The sequence below is a fragment of the Schistocerca serialis genome, chromosome 1, assembly GCF_023864345.2.
Source record: "Schistocerca serialis cubense isolate TAMUIC-IGC-003099 chromosome 1, iqSchSeri2.2, whole genome shotgun sequence".
NCBI classification, from domain to species: Eukaryota; Metazoa; Arthropoda; class Insecta; order Orthoptera; family Acrididae; genus Schistocerca; species Schistocerca serialis.
In genome coordinates, this window is record NC_064638.1 from 725,998,491 (window position 1) to 726,019,014 (window position 20,524).

The window sequence follows — 20,524 nt, forward strand, 5'->3', positions numbered from 1 at the left end:
ACGAGGTACTGGCAGAAGTAAAGCTGTGAGTACCGGGCGTGAGTCGTGCTTCGGTAGCTCAGTTGGTAGAGCACTTGCCCGCGAAAGGCAAAGGTCCCGAGTTCGAGTCTCGGTCGGGCACACAGTTTTAATCTGCCAGGAAGTTTCATATCAGCGCACACTCCGCTGCAGAGTGAAAATCTCATTCTGAAAACTAACGTAGTTCCATTTAAAAAAACGTAGGTTTGTGTTAAAAAACATACTTCCGTGCATTTTTGTATGGTTTGTATTAAACAATTACACTAGCCCCTCTCCTCACGTTCGGTCTGTGGAATCGGTTCGTCAGTATTTGATGTGGTTTACGAAATATATCCAGCGGTAACGTTAGGTGGCTCACCCTGTATAAAGGGCCCAATGGATTTTGCGGTTCCCTGGTGGACCACTTGAATTCACAGCAGTCTTTTATTCAGTTTAAAATCGAACACAATGTTAATGGCGCATTACCTTGATTTCTTAAACACATTAAGGAACAGCACTTTTGTTTTTGATATTTGCCGGAAACGGTCAAGCACCGACGCCGTGCTCCATTGTTATTCTCATCATCCCATGAAACATAAAAAGGCTGCCTTTAGTTCACTCCTCATCGGCCTCCATCAACTCCCCCTAACCGGGAGTACCACTACTGAGGTAGTGCTCCGTCAACAAAGTTAAACATTCTACAGTGACGGTATCAACAAACTGATCTGTCGTTGGGAGAAATGAGTACTTCGCCAGGATGTCTAGAACGGGAAACAAATATGTAAATATGAAGAATAAAGGCGCAGAATGTTAACACATTCAATTTTACTTAAAAAGCTTTGAGTTTCCACGTAAAAATTTAGAGGCATTACTTTTCAGAACGTCTCGTACAACACTCATGCTCATAAATTAAGGATAATTGCGGAATGTGGTGCCACACAATGTGGCACTATACAAAACTGTCGCTAATGGCATAGGCACATAGGGAACACACACGACACAGATCTGTAAGTCCACGGTATTGGTGATAAGTTGAGAAAACCGTCCCTAAATACTTGTGCTACAAAACACCATTGTTTCCTGTGCATGTACCTCGACATCAATATGGGATATGATCACCATGCACACGTACGCAGGCGTCACAACAGGTTGGCATACTCTGGATCAGGTGGTCGAGCAGCTGCTGAGGTATAGCCTCCCATTTTTGCACCAGTGCCTATCGGTGCTCCTGAAGTGACGTGGGGTTTGAAGACGTGCAGTGATACGTCGACCGAGAGCATCCCAGACGTGCTCGATGGGGTTTAGGTCTGGAGAACGGGCCACTGAAAAGGCGGACGTACTGGTGCAAAATGACGTCCCGATACACCTGACCTGTTACAGGTCCTCTGTCAAAAACATGCAAAGGCGTGCACCAATCATAATCCCACCTCACACCATCAAACGATGGCCTCCATATAGGTCCCTTTCAAGGAAATTAAGGTTCAAAAATGGCTCTGAGCACTATGGGACTTAACTTCAGAGGTCATCAGTCCCCTAGAACTTAGAACTACTTAAACCTAACTAACCTAAGGACATCACACACATCCATGCCCGAGGCAGGATTCGAACCTGCGACCGTAGCGGTAGCGCGGTTCCAGACTGTAGCGCCTAGAACCGCTCGGCCACCCCGGCCGGCGGAAATTAAGGGGTTGATATCTGGTTCCTGGTTCACGCCAGATGAAAACCCGGCGAGAATCACTGGTCAGACTGTACCTGGACTCGTTTGTGAACATAATGAGGGACCACTATTCCAATGACCATGTACTGTGTTCTTGACACCAGGTTTTACGGACTCTCCTGTGACCAGGGGTCAGTGGAATGCACCTTGCAGGTGTCCGGGCGAATAAACCATGTCTGTTCAGTCGTCTGTAAACTGTGTGTCTGGAGAAAACTGTTCCAGTGGCTGCAGTAAGGTCCCGAGCAAGGCTACCTGCAGTACACCGTGGCCGTCTGCGGGCACTGATGGTGAGATATCGGTCTTCTTGTGGTGTTGTATACTGTGGACGTCCTGTACTGTAGCACCTGGACGCTTTCCTGTCTGCCGGAGTTGTTGCCATAATCTTGAGGTCACACTTTGTGGCACATATAGGGCCCGTGCTACAACCTGCTGTGTTTGACCAGCCTCCAGTCGCCCTACTATTCTACCCCTCATAACGTCATCAACATGTGTTCTTTGAGCCATTTTCAACACACAGTCACCCTTGGCACGTCTGGAAACGTCTGCACACTTACTCGCTGCACCTTATTCTGACAAGCACCAACACACCTCTGTGTATGTGGACTGCTGCCAGCGCCACCGTGCGACGACCGCAGGTCAAATGCACCGCATGGTCATACCCCGAGGTGGTTTAAAGCCGCAAACCTCCCATCACAGCGTTGTTTCACCATGTATCAGCATTATCCTTAATTTATGAGCATGGGTGCATGTCCATAGCCAGTCCTAAACCCGCCTAAAATGTGTAGACATATTTTTATAACTAAAACGGCGAAAAGTCCACGGCTAAAATGCTTGTGGTCAGGAAGCACCACACTGACGTCACGGGTCACGAAATCCGTGAAAGGAACTGCAGGTAGAGCGTAGCGTTTCTATTCGCTGTGGCAATGGCAGGGGACATGGAGGCGGACCCATCGCCCTGGCAGCCTTTTATCCCCATGAAAGATCCTCGGCACTCAGTTGTACAGCAGTCAAAGTGAATCTGGGTCATCTCAGAGGGACTGAAACGAGGAAAAGTCCCCACCCATATTCGGGATTGAACCCGGGATCCCAATGGGCGAGTTTAGTGCTCTACGCGTTAGACTATCACGACTACATCATTACACTGTAGTGCACTTTAAAAGTGGAGGAAGAATAAATTCATCTGCCCGTTTTCATGAAAATCTCTGGCAAGTGAACATTAAGGAAGAGTAGGGCTGATTGTTGAGATTGTTCATTTTCTTATACTCAGACTATAAACCGCCTCGATTGTAAATAGTTTTATTGGTTCAATAACGACCGGTTACGGGCGATTATAGGTCCATCTTCAGGTGAACAAGAACCGTGAGGTGCGCGACCGCCGTACACTCGACACCGCGGCTTGGTGTTACTGGGCTAGCGTTACTGAGTCGTGAACAGGGCTCCAAAACACCCTAGTTTCGTATCGGGCTGGACTGCTGGTTTTAACTGTCCCGTTACTGGATGTGTACTATGCAGAAAAAGGGCGAAATGGTAGGAAACATGTGCACCAGATATTAATTACTTTTTTTGTGTGAAATCTTATGGGACTTAAATGCTAAGGTCATCAGTCCCTAAGCTTACACACTACTTAACCTAAATTATCCTAAGGAAAAACGCACACACACACACACACACACACACACACACACACACACACACACACACACATGCCCGAGGGAGGACTCGAACCTCTTCTGGGACCAGCCGCACAGTCCATACTGCAGCGCCTGACCGCTCGGCTAATCCCGCGCGGCTATTAATTACTTAATAAGTAATTGTGCGAGGCGCATCCCAAAGGTCCATGAGGCCAACGCTGCACTCATGATAAGAAGAAACAGAACACCTTGAACGAGTAGAGATAGGACGTTTACATTCACAGGGCATGTACATGAGTATGTTCTGCAGAAATGATCAGCATTTCAACCATGTCAGTCTGTGGATTCAAGGTCAGCATCGATATCGCGGGGCAACACCGCGTGCCGCTAAAATGTGCCTGCGGCTCTCCTTGTCGCTATAAAGCGATGGTAATGGATCAGTGCCGGCCGCGGTGGTCTAGCGGTTCTGGCGCTGCAGTCCGGAACCGCGGGACTGCTACAGTCGCAGGTTCGAATCCTGCCTCGGGCCTGGGTGTGTGTGATGTCCTTAGGGTAGTTAGGTTTAAGTAGTTCTAAGTTCTAGGGGACTTGTGACCTAAGATGTTGAGTCCCATAGTGCTCAGAGCCATTTGAACCTTTTTTTTTTAATGGACCAGTGTGACTTGAGCAGACGTGGAGGATACGTCGCAGACGTATGCGCGAACCGTCAAATCAGTGGGTCTGAAAGAGGGCGCGTTACTGCCATGAGAGAATGTGATGCACCCATCGGGGATATTGCTGCTCGTGTGGGAAAAGTGTTTTTGCAGTGCAACGGGTGTGTGCTGAATAGTTCACGGAAGGCTGTAAACGCGACGATATGGGTCAGATTGCATCACACATACCATCCCTCACGAATATTTACACCTCATCCGATTGGCATTGCAAAATATATCTGCTTCCTCCTCGGCACTGGCTCAACACTGGAACAGTGTAACATGTCGTGCACTACCAGCAATGAGAGTCCGTCGCCGTTTGTTACGGCATCGGTTACATGTGCTACATGGCAATGGTGTATACAACGACGTCACTGGGGACAGGAATGGCATCAGTTAGTTCAAAAATGGTTCAAATGGCTCTGAGCACTATGGGACTTAACATCTGTGGTCATCAGTCCCCTAGAACTTAGAACTATTTAAACCTAACTAACCTAAGGACATCACACACATCCATGCCCGAGGCAGGATTCGAACCTGCGACCGTAGCGGTCACGCGGTTCCGGACTGAGCTCCTAGAACCGCGAGACCACCGCGGCCGGCGCATCAGTTAGTGTTTTCGGACGAATACAGGTACTGTTTGTTTGAAAATGATGGCCTGATTTTGGTTTGCCGCGGACAGGGGGAGTGACATCTCAGTGACTGTATTCGCAGAAGACATACATCACGAACTCAAGGCTTTAAGGTGCGGGGTGCTATTGGGTACAACCAAAAATCACAGGTTGTGCCTGTCCATGGCACTGTGACCAGTGTGACCTACATAATGACATCCTGCGACACGTAGCCATACCCTTTCTGCACAACATCCCAGACGCCGTTTGTCAACAAGACAATGCACGATCACATGTTGCACGAATCCGTGCCTTCTTGGTGTCACAGAATGTCAGCCTTTTGCCCTGGCCCGCCAGATCAGCAGTCATGTCGCCAATCGAAAATGTTTGGGATGTTGTCAAACGTCAGGTGCAGCGGTGCGACCCAATGTCAACCACCACAGATGAAATTCGGAACAAGGCGGATGCAGCGTGGTAGGTGATACCTCAGGACGCTATTGGCGTATTATACGCGTCGATGCCATCACGCATGGAACGAGTTATCAGGGTCAGTGGCGGTCTCTGTACCTACCAGGTAACAGGGCACATGCTGACCGACGTGACTGAAATGCTAATCATTTCTGCAGAACATACTAATGTACATGCCCTGTGGATGTCCTATCTCCAGTCGTTCAAGGTGTTCTTCTTTTCTGAACATCAGTGTAGTTAATATTTTTTGACAGTGTGCGCTTAACGGGTTCTGCTACATATTCGGTGTGCTTGTGCTGTTGAAGATTGTCTCGATGTTAGCTTCCTGTACAGTATCCATAGCACTGTGATACACTATAGTATCAAAGCGAGTGGGAACCAACGTTAAAAGAAACAGTTCACAATTGCCTGAGGTTCCGTCTTGCAGAGAAAAATACAGCCACTGAAAAATTGGTCTGGAGGCGCCGGGTATCGATCCCGGTACCTCTCACATGCTAAGCGAGCGCTCTACCATCTGAGCTACGCCCCCAGGTACAGCAGAAAATAACTTGACGCTTAGTTCAAGACTGCCTGCCGAACTTTCTCTGTTGCGTTTGGAGCCAGTGCGTGACTCTGGTGGGGGCCTGGAGTAACGTGGTGGGGCTTTCGGCTAAAGAGCCGAACTGGAAACAGAGGGAGGTGTCCATTAGGGTAGCCCAGTACCTGAGGACATTTTGCGGGGATACGGCTCATCCTGGCGGGGAACTGCATCCGCGTGGAAGTTCCGGAATGATTGAAAACCGTGATCTGTTCTCGAAGCATTAAATCTGTTCTTCGACTAAGCCATGCGGGTACGATTTGCAGCCTACTTCGCTACTGCCGTCTGCTAATCCTTCTCCCCTGCTCTTAAGAACTCGTCAGATTGCCTTCTTCGTACCTTCCGGCATGCATATTCGAGGAAACATTATATCGACACTGTCAAATACAGACATTGCACGAAAATATTTCATGCCAAAGCGAAGGTAATCTGACGAGAAAACTAAATAAGTCTTTCTCTGCGTGGGAATCACATAATTGTGCGAGCATTATGGGAAGCAAACACTTGGAAAAACCGAAGTTTGGATCTGTGCGTGAAGCGTGGGCGGATAGCCGAATGCCGGTACGGTAGCTCAGCGTGTTCATTCAGAGGGTTAGCCGCTCTCTGTAATTAAAAAAAAAAGAAAAAAAAGAAACTGAGTAAATGATAAACGATGAACTTGAGGGGGTGTCGTGGGACGTCCGCCCCGCACAGGTGCAACGAACTATAACGAAAAAAAGGAGAAGAAAAAAGCAATTAAGGCGATCGCTGGCAGAAAGCGGGAAATCCGGGACAGAGTCCCGATCCGGCGCATATTTTCATTTGATTCCAGTAAACTGTATAACTTTAGTGGTACAAGATTCGCAATTTGCGAATACATTTCACCTTTGCCGGACCTTTTCGAGAACACTTACTGCCTGTGCACGACCTTCTGTCGGTCTGCACGCGCTCATTGTAACGTAGGCAGCGGGGGCGGAGGGTGAAAATTGGGTCGCGAATGCTGAAAGGTTGAGAACGCTAACGTAAAAGAATGTGCGAAACTCGTTACATTTGCAAACCTTACAAGCAAGTAACGTATTCTACCTTACAGTAATGGCTCATTTAATCACTATTGTCGTATATTTTACGTGTACCAATTTTGCGAAGGAACTGTTTCCATTCGTTCTGAAGGTAAGTGAAATGCGTGACCGTTGGGAGTGACCATAAAACGCTAATACCTTACAGTTTTTGTTAAAAATGTGGCTGATTTAGGAAGAGGGCTCCATCGGGTGGTGCTACCAGTTATGTACATAGCGTTTTCATGACTGATAATCAACCCTTTGATGGCACGAAAAGACTGCAAGGCAGCTGCACCATGACCATTCGAAAGTAATTTAAAAGAAAGACATTTACTTCTGTTTCTGAACTATTTTTTTTAATTACCAGGATACGAACCCGTGATCTTTTGCTTACCTTCCATCCCATGGTGGCGTTACCGTTTTTTCTCCTGGACAGGAAAGGGAAACTACAAAAACAGATCTACTTTCCACCACCACTTGTGCCCTAAGAAAAGTAGAACTGCAACTCTTCAGGCCTGTGCCAAAACAAGTAACGTATTACTAATACGTTGGTAGGAAAGGAAGAAAGTGTGCGAAGAGGACACACAGGGGAGCAACGAAAATGAAAGGTGTTGTATAGAGACTTTTTTACGTATGTACCGAAATTCCGGGAGTCGCTCACGCCTTCGGATCGTAGAACATTCAAACGTGCCTTCTCGAAATTTTTATGGTGATTCCCTTTGTAGTTCGTTGAGAGCATCATGTGGGCAAATAAACATCAGCATGTCATGGTTCAAATGGCTCTGAGCACTATGGGACTCAACTGCTGAGGTCATTAGTCCCCTAGAACTTAGAACTAATTAAACCTAACTAACCTAAGGACATCACAAACATCCATGCCCGAGGCAGGATTCGAACCTGCGACCGTAGCGGTCTTGCGGTTCTAGGCTGCAGCGCCTTTAACCGCACGGCCACCAGCATGTCATGGCTTGGACATTCCAACTCTATGGCGAATCATGAAAGGCGCTCCATAGAACATTTGAAAAGAACTCCTTGTATGTGGGGTTGCGAACAAGTGCGCGGTGTCAGTCAGTAAGTCCAGTAACCCAGTTCCCATTCCTCGTCGGGACCAAAAAGTAAACTATCTGACAATATTTGTATCGTACTGGGATGTAGAAGTACATTTCTGTGTCTTAATGGCTTATTTAAATATGTTTCGTGTTTTATTTAAATTTTAAGGCCTTGAAGTTTAACTCTTTAATGCTCCCAGCAACAAGCAAACCCATACAAGTACGTTACGAACTAACACGAGGTGAATAAAAGCGTATAGAATCTGTCCTGTCCAACGTAACGAAATCGGTGATTGTTCTAATTATTTGTACATAACCTTATGCATTTTTTCTGCTTCCATATGAAGCCACTCATAACTTATTGATTTATTGAATCAGTATAAGTGCTCTATGTGCATAGTCTGTAGGCCGGTGCCGACTGTGAATGGTTTGTGTGGCTACTAGTACTCAACCTTCTTGGTATATTTCGTGCAACGTCTCTATTTCTGTTTTCATTAGAATCCAAATGTGTGAACAGTCCTGCTGTATTTAACTTATGTTATAGTGTACTCAGCAGCACAATTTGTAGAACCAACTCAAAGACGTGTCTCTGGCGCATAGGTTCGCAAATTGCATTCGCAAAACACTGGGAAGTGAATAAGTGCTCCGTGAAAATCCGTTGGTGCACATGTTGTCTTCTTCGTTATTCAGCCTCTTTTTCGACAGATCCACATACACAAGTTCTATAGATTAAATGCCATCTTTAGCAACTGTAAGAAAAGTCTTATTTACACCACACTCGTTTCACATTATTTTAAAGCATTTTCAGTGACCACTATAACAGTACGGTTTTTTCCCTTACAATTTCGTTTGTTGTAGTCATTAACAGTTTGCCTGCTTTACTTATTACTATAAACAGTTTTTATTTTTTTCATTATTCACGATTTTTTGTTTTTTCTTGTATTTTTCTTCGTCTTCCACGTGTATGTTAAGTTTATGCGCGCAGCTCTTTCACTGCACTTAATATATTCACATTTCTGTGTTGGGAGGTATCACACGCGAAATGGTGAAGGAACAGTGATTCCTCCCAACACACAAGTGTCAATATATTAAGTGCAGCGAAAGTGCCGTGTGCAAAAAAACAATCATGCACATGGAAGTCGAAGACGAATGCAATAAACAAGCAAATCGTGAATAACTAAAAGAATAAAAACTGTTTATAGTAATATGTAATGCATGCGAGCTGTTAATGACCGCCGGCCGGGTTGGCCGAGCGGTTCTAGGCGCTACAGTCTGGAACCGCGCGACCGCCATGGTCGCAGGTTCGAATCCTGCCTCGGGGATGGCTGTGTGTGATGTCCTTAGGTTAGTTAGGTTTAAGTAATTCTAAGTTCTAGGGGACTGATGACCTCAGAAATTTAGTCCCATAGTGCTCAGAGCCATTTGAACCATTTGTTAATGACCACAACAAACAAAATTGTAAGAGAAAAAACCATATCGTTACAGTGGCCATTGAAGACACTTTAAAATAAAGCGAAACGCATCTGGTCTAAATAAGACTTACTACAGTTGCTAAAGACGGTAGTTAACTTACACAGCTTTCACTAACAAGTTTATTCGATATTTTCACGATACTAAATATTTTTAAAATTTTATTACGATTTCTGTGTTATTAATTATGATCAAAAATTTAAGTAATCACTCAATAAAACGAGTTTTTCTCATTTTTAAAAATTTTATTAATCTTCAAAATAAACAAGGAGTTCCCTCGAAGTACTATGATTCTCAAAATTTTCTGTGAGAGAAGATAGTTGGAAACCCCAACTGTAGCATTTATCCCGACACAGGAGACGCACTGTTAGCGCGATTTGAAAAGTTTGTCTTATGTAAACTTTTTGGTCGTACAGCCTTCCTGTCGCCACAGTGGTCAGTTATCGTGAGGGAGGGAAGTTCAAAAAAATTTTCAAATGTGTGTGAAATCTTATGGGACTTAACTGCTAAGGTCATCAGTCACTATGCTTACACACTACTTAACCTAGATTATCCTAAGGACAAACACACACATAACCATGTCCGAGGGAGGACTCGAACCTCCGCCGGGATCAGCCGCACAGTCCATGACTGCAGCGCCCAAGACCTCTCGGCTAATCCCGCGCGGCGAGGGAGGGAAGTGGAGTGCTCCATCTGCCTGTGAATCACGTAAACTTTGTTCTATGTATTGTGGTGTTTTAAGTGACTGTGTATGGTATGTTCTGAAACGGAGTTTGGAGTCACCACAGCATGTGTGTTCAGAGCCTGAGAAACCGCTTAGCAACCAGTTTCATGCTGGTCGGTGTACCAGTGCAACGGTCGTTTACCAGCCACGCGAATTCGATTCTTGCGTGGTTCATCTCCCTGTCTCTCTCACAGAGGCCCATGAGCTACTTACACAGAAAATGCTATTGTCCAAATTCAGGGTGTTTCAGGAGGGGTAGTAGATATTTTAGAATGTGCAAAGTACAGACTAATTGGAGAAACATTTCATGTAACATGTGCCCAGTTTGTATTGGTTACAGAAACATAGGTCGTCACAGGGATAAGTTTTCGTTTCGCCTATCGATACTCCACATGCTCTGGACTTAGCTACCGATTGCCACTTTTATTTCGAAATTAATTATACACTTATGGCCATTAAAATTGCTACACCAAGAAGAAATGCAGATGATAAACGGGTATTCATTGGACAAATATATTCTACTAGAACTGACATGTGATTACAATTTCACGCAATTTGGGTGCATAGATCCTGAGAAATCAGTACCCAGAACATCCACCTCTGGCCGTAATAACGGCCCTGATACGCCTGGGTATTGAGTGAAACAGAGCTTGAATGACGTCTACAGGTACAGCTGCCCATGCAGCTTCAACACGGTACCACAGTTCATCAAGAGCAGTGACTGGCGTATTGTGACGAGCCAGTTGCTCCGCCACCATTGACCAGACGTTTTCAATTGGTGAGAGATCTTGTGAATGTGCTGGCCAGGGCAGCAGTCGAACATTTTCTGTATCCAGAAAGGCCCGTACAGGACCTGCAACATGCGGTCGTGCATTATCCTGCTGATATGTAGGATTTCGTAGGGATCGAATGAGGGGTAGAGCCACGGATCGTAACACATCTGAAATGTAGCGTCCACTGTTCATAGTGCCGTCAATGCGAACAAGAGGTGACCGAGACGTGTAACCAATGGCACACTATACCATCACGCCGGGTGATACGCCAGTATGGCGATGACGAATACACGCTTCCAATGTGCGTTCACCGCGATGTCGCCGAACACGGATGCGACCATCATGATGCTGTAAACAGAACCTGGATTCATCCGAAAAAATGACGTTTTGCCATTCGTGCACCCAGGTTCGTCGTTGAGTACACCATCACAGGCGCTCCTGTGTGTGATGCAGCGTCTAGGGTAACCGCAGCCATGGTCTCCGAGCTGATAGTCCATGCTGCAGCAAACGTCGTCGAACTGTTCGTGCAGATGGTTGTTGTCTTGCAAACGTCCCCATCTGTTGACTCATGGATCGAGACGTGGCTGCACGATCCGTTACAGCCATGCGGATAAGATGCCTGTCATCTCGACTGCTAGTGATACGAGGGCGTTGGGATCCAGCACGGCGTTCCGTATTACCCTCCTGAACCCACCGATTCCATATTCTGCTAACAGTCATTGGATCTCGACCAACGCGAGCAGCAATGTAGCGATACGATAAACCGCAATCGAGATAGGCTACAATCCGACCTTTATCAAAGTCGGAAACGTGATGGTACGCATTTCTCCTCCTTACACGAGGCATCACAACAACGTTTCACCAGGCAACGCTGGTCAAGTGCTGTTTGCGTATGAGAAATCGGTTGGAAACTTTCCTCATGTCAGCATGTTGTAGGTGTCACCACCGGCGCCAACCTTGTGTGAATGCTCTGAAAAGCTAATCATTTGCATATCACAGCATCGTCTTCCTGTCTGCTAAATTTCGCTTCTGTAGCTCGTCATCTTCGTGGTGTAGCCAGTAGTGTATGAAGTTGTGCATGAGTTTACACAAATTTTTTCAACTGTGATTGTGATATGTTGGCCAATTCTGTTGTACCGTCTAAGCTTTCCGCGCGTGTTTACAAACGCTGAGTATGCCGAAAAGGTATTTGTGTGCGGGTTTTGAATTGTAAACGCTGTTTCTGCTTGTAGAGAATACGGTAGACGATTTCCTAACCGCAGAGTACCAGCGTCAAGTGTGTTTGCTCGTGTTTTCACTAAACTGCGTGACTGGTGCAGCCCCCAGCAGTTGTATCCTACCCGAACGTGCAGATGAAAAGAATGTGATGAAGCAGAAGAAATTACTCACTTCGTAGAACATATCCTTTTGTTTACTGGTGAAGCCAGTTTCACTCGTGACGGCGTCAACAGCACTTCTCACATCGGAGGTCCGATGAAAAAACTGCATGCCTTTGTGGAGACATTCTCAGGAACTCTTTTCTGGAAATGTGTGGTACGGTGTGGTAGACACTCAATTGAAGGGTTGTGTTGTGTTAGCGGGTCGTCTGACAGGGTCCTGTTCTCTAGACTGTTGAAAACGAGATAACTGCATTACTGGAAGAGGCTCCTTTGGCTTCAAGGATGGTTAAATTCTTCCAGCATGACGGGGCCTCTGCACATAATAGACGTCAGGTGGCGTATAATCTAAACCTTACATACCCTGCAAGGCGGATCTGCAGAGATAGTCACGTTTCTTACCCACCAAGGTCCCCGGACCTTACGTCTTTAGATTTTCGCCTGTTGGGAAGATTGAAAAGCGAAGTCTGTAATGAAAAAGAGTCGAACTGATGGCTAGTGTTACCCTTTTGGACGCAAATATGACATCAGAAGAGCTGCAGCTGATACTGTCAAGAGAATTTTAAAGTGCGTTGCAGTTGGAGGTAGAATTTATGAAAATCAGCTTTGAATTTAGTCATTTGTCTTTGTTTAACACATTCTGTTAGCATCTGTTTGAGTTACATTCTAACAGCTGTGTCTCTATAGTTAACAAAAATTTGGACTCACGTTCGTTGCAGCTTGCAGTTAAAAAAAAAATTATTCCGGAACCATCCTTACACTATCATTTGACCATTATGTATCATCTCATTTTTACCTTCGATTATAAGCACAGTTTCAATTCAATGTTTGAAACAGCTCCTCCAAGAAGAAAAAGCTGTTCATTAACTAGAAGATATAGTGTAGGACTGTATGAGCCCCCTTGGGCAAATGGCGTACTTAGAACTATGGCAGAACGTGTAACAGCAGAGAAATTAGTGTAAAAGGTGCTTGTCTGAAACTGGCCTCGAAATCTGCTACTTCGTTTTCATCGCGGTCCATCGTATCTTCCCCATGCTATTCCACTTCCTGAGAATCAGCTCCGTCATTTTGCAGTGGTGCCTTTGATGAAGGCCGCCACTGATGTTAATAAGAACGTCTGGAAGAAGACTTAATCAGTTAAAATTCAGCAGTTCGTAACAATCGCATAGGTACGATGTACCTCTGCTGACTGAGAGAAAGGACCAAACTAGCAGCATATTATGCATATACGAGTAGTACCACTGAGGAAAAGTACTAAATCCAACTCTGTTTTACTAATGCTTCTGTTGGGCGATTGACCCAGAAATAAAAACTATAACGGTTAAATATTTCTAATAATAATTCGAAATATTATTGGTAAAACAGGATAAAGAATACGAAAGTAGCATGTTACAGTAACAACCCTCGAAAAAAAACTAATAATGAAATTGTTATAGGAACGCGCACGTTTTTGACAACCTACCTGTACGTGAGTATGAAGCGATAGCGGAAGGGGAATATTTTGAAATCGAGCAAATAAATTTAACTCGTCCTTTTTGGTGTAATATTGAAGTCAGAATCTGAAACCTACGACGAGTCTGATCTTTCACTTGATGCTCATTTCCTGTCTCCAGACCGGCGCCTTTCGCCATTGGTACACTGCGCACAGTTGTTAGCCATTACTATTCAGTGTTCTCTCTGGTTAGTGTCAGACATGATCATACGTTGCCCAAAGATTTCTCTGGGGTCATTTGTTCTGATACACGCTGTCAACGATTCTCATTTGCGTTGTCAACAATACACGTCAATGATACTAATCTGTTTGTTCACGATTTGCTCTATTGTTACATTAATGTAACTGAGCTAGTAATCGGTATTTTCTGATAGAGTTCGTCGCCGCTAATTCGTTATAGAATTTATATTTATCAATGAAAACGAACTGCGAATAATCTGTAATGTTAATTTATACTGTGATTCGGTTTTCGGCTTACTGGACAAATTAATATTATGCAATATCCACAGTTCGTGTTTTCATTGTAAGCATTTTGTTGAAATAAGGCAGAAAAGGTGTGTAATCACGTAGCAGCTTGGTGTTAATAGTCCCGATAATTAAGGACTAATAGCTTTAAATAAAGCTAAATCGGGACAACCGAGCCTAGATTTCTACAGCTATTTCTGCTTTCCCCTCACGATAGGCAACAAGCTTAACTTCTTCGCCAGTTTTATAGCTTAGCAGGTGAAAAAACTTTTTGAATACCCCATTCCTTAAGTACACTCCCAGTCGAACACTTCCCTTTTATCTGTAACTTTTTGTGTTCTTCTGAAATATGTACAGCGTGAAGTTGGAATAAGAAACAAGCAAGCGTTGTGTTAGTGCCACCGAGTGTTCACGCGGTATGGAACTTGACTCCCACAGCAAAGTGAAGCGGTATCACCCTGGGATAGAGGTGACGCACATACTATTAAAATGTAGTTTTGATGTGTTACTGAATGTTGAGCACGGCCATCCAAGTGCAGGTTTTCCGTGGTCGCCCTAAATCGCTCCAGACGAATGCCGGGATGGTTCCTCTGAAAAGGACACAGCCGATTTCCTTCCCCATCCTTTCGTAATCTGAGCTTCTGCTGTGTCTCTAATCACGGCGCAGACGACGGGATGTTAAACACTAATCTTCCTTCCTTTTTTATTGTACGTCTGGAATTTTAAAGTAGTGCTGTATGTGTACGTCGATTTGGATAAACTGAAACACGGAACCGCCATAAAATAGTTCGATTTGGATGGCGTATCACCAATGAAAATAGACCAAAAATTAGTGACGTTCAGAAGCAGTGTTTCTCTGTTAAAGTTTTAACAGCTGAGAAATGGATGTCTGAAATCAAACATGGACGTACCTCTCTTGGAGGTGAAGGGCGTCACGAAATTGGAGATGCACAATATTGTTTTAGGAGATACGCTATGAATGGTATCCTAAATACCTGAAAGTGTAGCCCGTATGCGTGAGGGACTACGACACTTCTGACGTAAAGGATGGTGCGCGTTCTTTGAACGCTGGCCAAAAGGAACTTGCAAAACATATACACAGGTGCAATTCTTTAATTGAAAACCCAGTCTTTCATTGTCCAGTCCAGAGATTTTCACATTCATTCATACACATTGTATCGGAAGCTGTAGAGTGATGTGAGTGGACGTCTCCAGGTGCTCCCTTGTCCAGCGCTCTGACCGTCCAGTTAAAAGGCGTGTACTCCCTAGACCAATGAACAACAAGCAATTACTTCGTTGGCCGAGGTTTACAATGGTGTGACCGAGCAGCAAACTGGAGCCAATGAGGCCGCTGGCTTTGGTTGCGGTTCGAACTGCTGGTGGTAACATCAAACCGTTGACGTTTGGTTGACCTTGGGAACTTTCTTCTAGTGTGAACCTCGGCACTAATGTTCATTGGTTTAGTCGCGATTTGCTGTGTGTGTTGAACGAGCATGTACTCACTGTATTTGCAAATATGTTAAGCTGACACGTGAATCCTCAGTGGCTAAATATTTCAGTGTGACTGTTAACCTTTCCGCAGCAGGTACAGATCTCCTAAAAGAGGAGTTATCTTTGGAAGTATTAGGGCGTACGCGATTCAATAACAATTCGAAGTCACTAGCTTTCATTCGGAAGAAAATATGAAATTCAGCTTTAAGGTCAGACGTAAATTTTGCCCCATCACACTGCTCCCTACCCTTTGAGAGATCGCCCATCAGCGTCATTTCTTCTTTTTCTTTTTCTGGCTATCAGTTTCTTGCAGTAAAACGATTACTCTACATGCGACGACTGCAAAATCCTCTGTTTCCTCGTGTGTGCCGGTTAAATTGCAATTAAAACGCTACTTCTACCTCTAAACTCTGCAAACCACTGTGAAACGCACGGAAGAGAGCACGCCCCGTTGTACTAATTATTAAGGCTTCTTTCCGTTCCATTCAAGTACGGCATGCCGTAAGAATGACTGTTTAAGTGCCTCCGTGTAATCTTGTCCTCACGAGCCTTACGAGAGTGATACGTAGGAAGTTGTTGTATACTCTGTCATCATTTAAAGCTGGTTCTTGAAACTTTGGAAGTAGGCTTCCCCGGTATACTTTACGTCTATCTTCAAGAGCTTGCCAGTTCAGTTCCTTCGACATATCTGAGGCGCTCTCCCACGTATCAAACGAACCTGTAACCATTGGTGCCGCCCTCCTCTGTATACGTTCAATATCCACCTTTAGTCCTATTTGATATGAGTCCCACAAAGTTGAGCAATATCCTTATAGACTTTATAACAATAAAAAAATGGGAACGACTTCAACAAGTTTTCAGATCCAACTGCGATTCCACACTGCCTCATCCTGTAGCCACAACCCGTTGGTTTGCTGAGGATGACAGGCCGAACCCCAATGCGTTGGTGACGGACCTTCGGACGAATGCATTGGCTGTCGTTCGTTGGCCTTCGGTGGCCTAGTGCGTACGGACTTCTACTCCACCTCCCCACCAACGCGGCCTCCTGGCTCCACGAGTAACAGAGAAAGTCGGGCATGCAGCGTTTCAGCAGAATGTCAAACACGTTGTGGGTATCTGGGGGCGTAGCTCAGATGGTAGAGCGCTCGCTTAGCATGTGAGAGGTACCGGGATCGATACCCGGCGCCTCCAGGCTACATTTTTTTCGTCGCTGAACAATCTGTGACAATGAACAATAAAATAATCGTTCGGTGGGACTAGCTAAGAATTGTCTAGAGAACAGACGTGCCGCTAACGCCAGTCCACTAGCAAGTTATATTTTCATACGAAGTAAATTCGTAGGGCTTCGAAGCTGATGGAATTGACACCTCTTTGGCAAGTTGCGTGCTAATGTCACGACTGAAACGCTCTGAGGTTGAAGGCGAATCTGTGACATGTAAAACGGGAACAAGCACAGCACTCCGTTTGCAGCTAGGTACCCAGTAACACGTGGCCAGTCATCGACTGTACCTTGTTACACACGCACTATTAGATACAGAGACAAGGCCATCATACACTCCTGGAAATGGAAAAAAAGAACACATTGACACCGGTGTGTCAGACCCACCATACTTGCTCCGGACACTGCGAGAGGACTGTACAAGCAATGATCACACGCACGGCACAGCGGACACACCAGGAACCGCGGTGTTGGCCGTCGAATGGCGCTAAGTCTGCCTTCGGCAGGGCAACAGAGCAGACGCGTACGTGTTGACTTCGTGCGGCGCGCGAGCTCGCCTTGTTTACTTTCTGACGGCCGTTGCTTAAGTGCCGGCTTACCTTGTACGATCCATGGCGAACCGTTACCGTAAATCAACACTCCGATTTACTTTCTGCAACGATTATGCCCGACCCAAAGCACTTGAGGTGGAGCGTTTTCTGCGAGAGGAAGTGAAGATCCCGGCGACCGATATTATAGGCATACATTTGTCCATCGTGAGCAGCACGGTCTATGTGAAAATTATTAACGACGCGGCGTGCGAACGCATACTACGTGAGACCAAACAGGGGCTCCGCTTCTGTCACGCTGATGGCAATGTGGGGGAGGTAACCGTCGACCACGCAGGCTTAGGTATGCGAACGGTACGCATTTTCGAATTGCCATTCGAACTTCCAGCTGAGGAAGTCGTCGCGGCACTACGCCCATACGGCACAGTCCACGGCCACACTGCGGAGAAGTGGACACAGTTTCGGACGTATCCTGTCCTAAACGGGGTCCGACAGGTCACCATAGATCTCCGAAGCCACGTCCCGTCCTACTTACAGATCGGCGGATGCCGTGCCATAATTATATACGATGGCCAGCCTCGGACCTGTTCCGGGTGCGGCAAAGAAGGCCACCTTAGATCCGAATGCCTACAACGGCGTATTACGCAACTTCCAGCTGCCGAAAAACCACCCACGTCGCAACCTACAGTGCTACCGGTGACCTATGCCGCTGCTCTGGCTTCTCCTACCACTTTGCAACGTCGCCCGGTCACCACAAACGACGCCACCAACGAGCCCGACCAGACACTGACGGAGAGCGCCTCGGACGACCCGCCGCCTCGGCCGGCCATTGACGCCGCTCCGAAGATGCCGACGCAACCAGACGCTGACCCTGATCTCGGAAACACGATGGAGATCGACTCGCTCATCGTTCCTACAGCGGCCTTTCTGCCAGAACGACGTGACTCCCTTCCGTCGTCGGACACGGAGGGTCGCACAAGGAAACAACGTTCCCCGAAACGTCGCAAGCGAAGACGTCGCACCGTTTCCGGCCAAGAGGAGACGTTACAAGTCGAGGAGGACGTACCCGTCGACCAGCACGAAGCCTCAGAACCTGCAACTGCTGACGAAGACGTAATGAGCGCGGAGACATCTATCGGTGTGCCTGCGCCCCGTGCTGACGCTGACCTAAATCATGAACGTCTCACAGGCGACACGACACCACGCACAATTACAACATCTTCTGAAGACAAAATGGACGATACACCAGTTTCCGCTTCCACGGCGTGGCACGAGGAGGAGGTCACGGAGCAGGAGCCGTTACGGGACCCTGCGCCGTCACGGCCGCACCACTAATCATACTCTCCCCAGACTCTCCTGCGGCCCAGCGGGATAACGTTCCGCTGCGACGCCCACACCCTTGCGCGGACGGCGGAGTGGACCAGCCACCAGCAATCCGACACCAGGCCTACCGGATAGCAACCATCAACACCAACAACATCCGTTCCAGGGTGAAAATCCGCCTTATGCAGGAGATGTTCTGGGCTTCGGATATTGATTTCGCCCTTCTGCAGGAAGTTCACTTGGCTAGTCTCCCGGATATTAATGGCTATACCGCCCACGCCTCCGCGAGTGATCCTATGGGCCGCGGGGTGGCCATCTACGTCCGCCACGGGATTTCTGTGACCGATGTCGCCTTCCTTCCATCAGCTCGGGGCATGGCACTCACTGCCATGGGGACACGCATCATTAATGTCTACGCTCCCTCAGGCACCGACCGACGGCATGAAAGAGCCCAGTTTTATTCCGAGGAAATCGCTCCGCTGTTTTTAGGGCGTTACGACCATTGCCTCCTAGGAGGTGACTTTAATAGCGTTCTGCATCCTAAAGATCAGATTCCCCACTATACTACATGCCAGGAGCTACGTATAGTGGTGCGAGACCTCCTGCTTCACGATACCTGGGAAGTACAACACGGCGACCTTTCTGGCCATACCTTTCTTACAAGTCATTCCGCAAGCCGACTAGACAGGATATATGTCTCACAAACTCTTAGATCTGCGATACGGGGCGCAGAACGCTGGCCGCTGGCCTTTTCCGACCATTGCGCTTACATCTGTACGGTCCTCCTTCCGCCGCAATCAGTATGGCGCAGCCGTGCGCCATGGAAACTCAATACCTCACACTTGCCTGACCTGGCGTGTCGCCAACAAGTCACTGAAACGTGGACAGCCTGCGAACGACGCCTTCCCCGCTACCGCTCGACATTGACATGGTGGTTGGACTGCGCCAAGCCGGCGATCCGGAGGACACTGGTGAGATACGGGAAGGACATGGCCGACAGGCATCGCACCACTGTTGACTTCTATTACGCGATTCTCCGAGATCTGGATGCTCAACCGCCAACCCCGGACAACCAGTTGGAACGGCAAAGAACTAAGGCGAAGATAATTGCGCTGGCACGCCGGAGATTGCAAGGGGTCGTGATACGGACGCGGCGCCACGATCACGCGGATTTAGAAATTCCATCCATGCATGATATAGTGTCCGACAACCGAAGGCGTCGTCGGCAGATCATCAGCACTCTGACAACGCCTCATGGAACGCAGGTGACCACTCAGAATGACATCGTCCGCGCATTCGTCGAGCACTACCGTCGTACTTACAGTGATGGCGACGCTGAAACTGCAGCAGACGACTCCATTTTGAATTACGTCACGCGCACCCTCCCCCACACGGAGGCGGATGCTTTGACAGTGGCGGTCACGCTAGACGAAGTCAGCAACGCAATCGCCAAGGGTGCAGTCAACAGATCGCCCGGCATTGACGGCTTACCGATTGAGTTTTACCGTACCTTTCGGGACCTCATGGCCCCACGGTGGACGACTATGTATCAAGAACTGATAACATCAAACCAAGCAATCCCACCCGCCTTTGCTGAGGGCATCATTATACCAGTCCACAAACCAGCCCGTGGTTCGATGGTCACGAGTTACAGACCGCTCACCCTCCTCAATGCCGATTACAAGATTTTCGCGCGCTTACTGGCAATGCGGCTCCGAACTACACTCCCTCATATCCTCTCGCCAGAACAAACGACGCCTGGCGGACAGATTAACATACAGACTGCTACAGGGGAATGCCGCGACTTAATTGCGATAGCGGCGGCCTGCAGGCTCCGGGCAGCGGTCGTCGCTATAGACTTCGA

General features: G+C 47.0%; 2 non-coding genes across 2 annotated transcripts; one reads left to right on the forward strand and one right to left on the reverse strand.

The window, feature by feature from the left end:
- Nucleotides 1-5,572: 5,572 nt before the first annotated feature.
- On the reverse strand, nt 5,573-5,645 carry Trnaa-agc (transfer RNA alanine (anticodon AGC)). Its single transcript has one exon. It is a non-coding gene; the product is annotated as a tRNA-Ala (tRNA).
- Nucleotides 5,646-16,688: 11,043 nt separating this feature from the next.
- On the forward strand, nt 16,689-16,761 carry Trnaa-agc (transfer RNA alanine (anticodon AGC)). Its single transcript has one exon. It is a non-coding gene; the product is annotated as a tRNA-Ala (tRNA).
- Nucleotides 16,762-20,524: the final 3,763 nt, after the last annotated feature.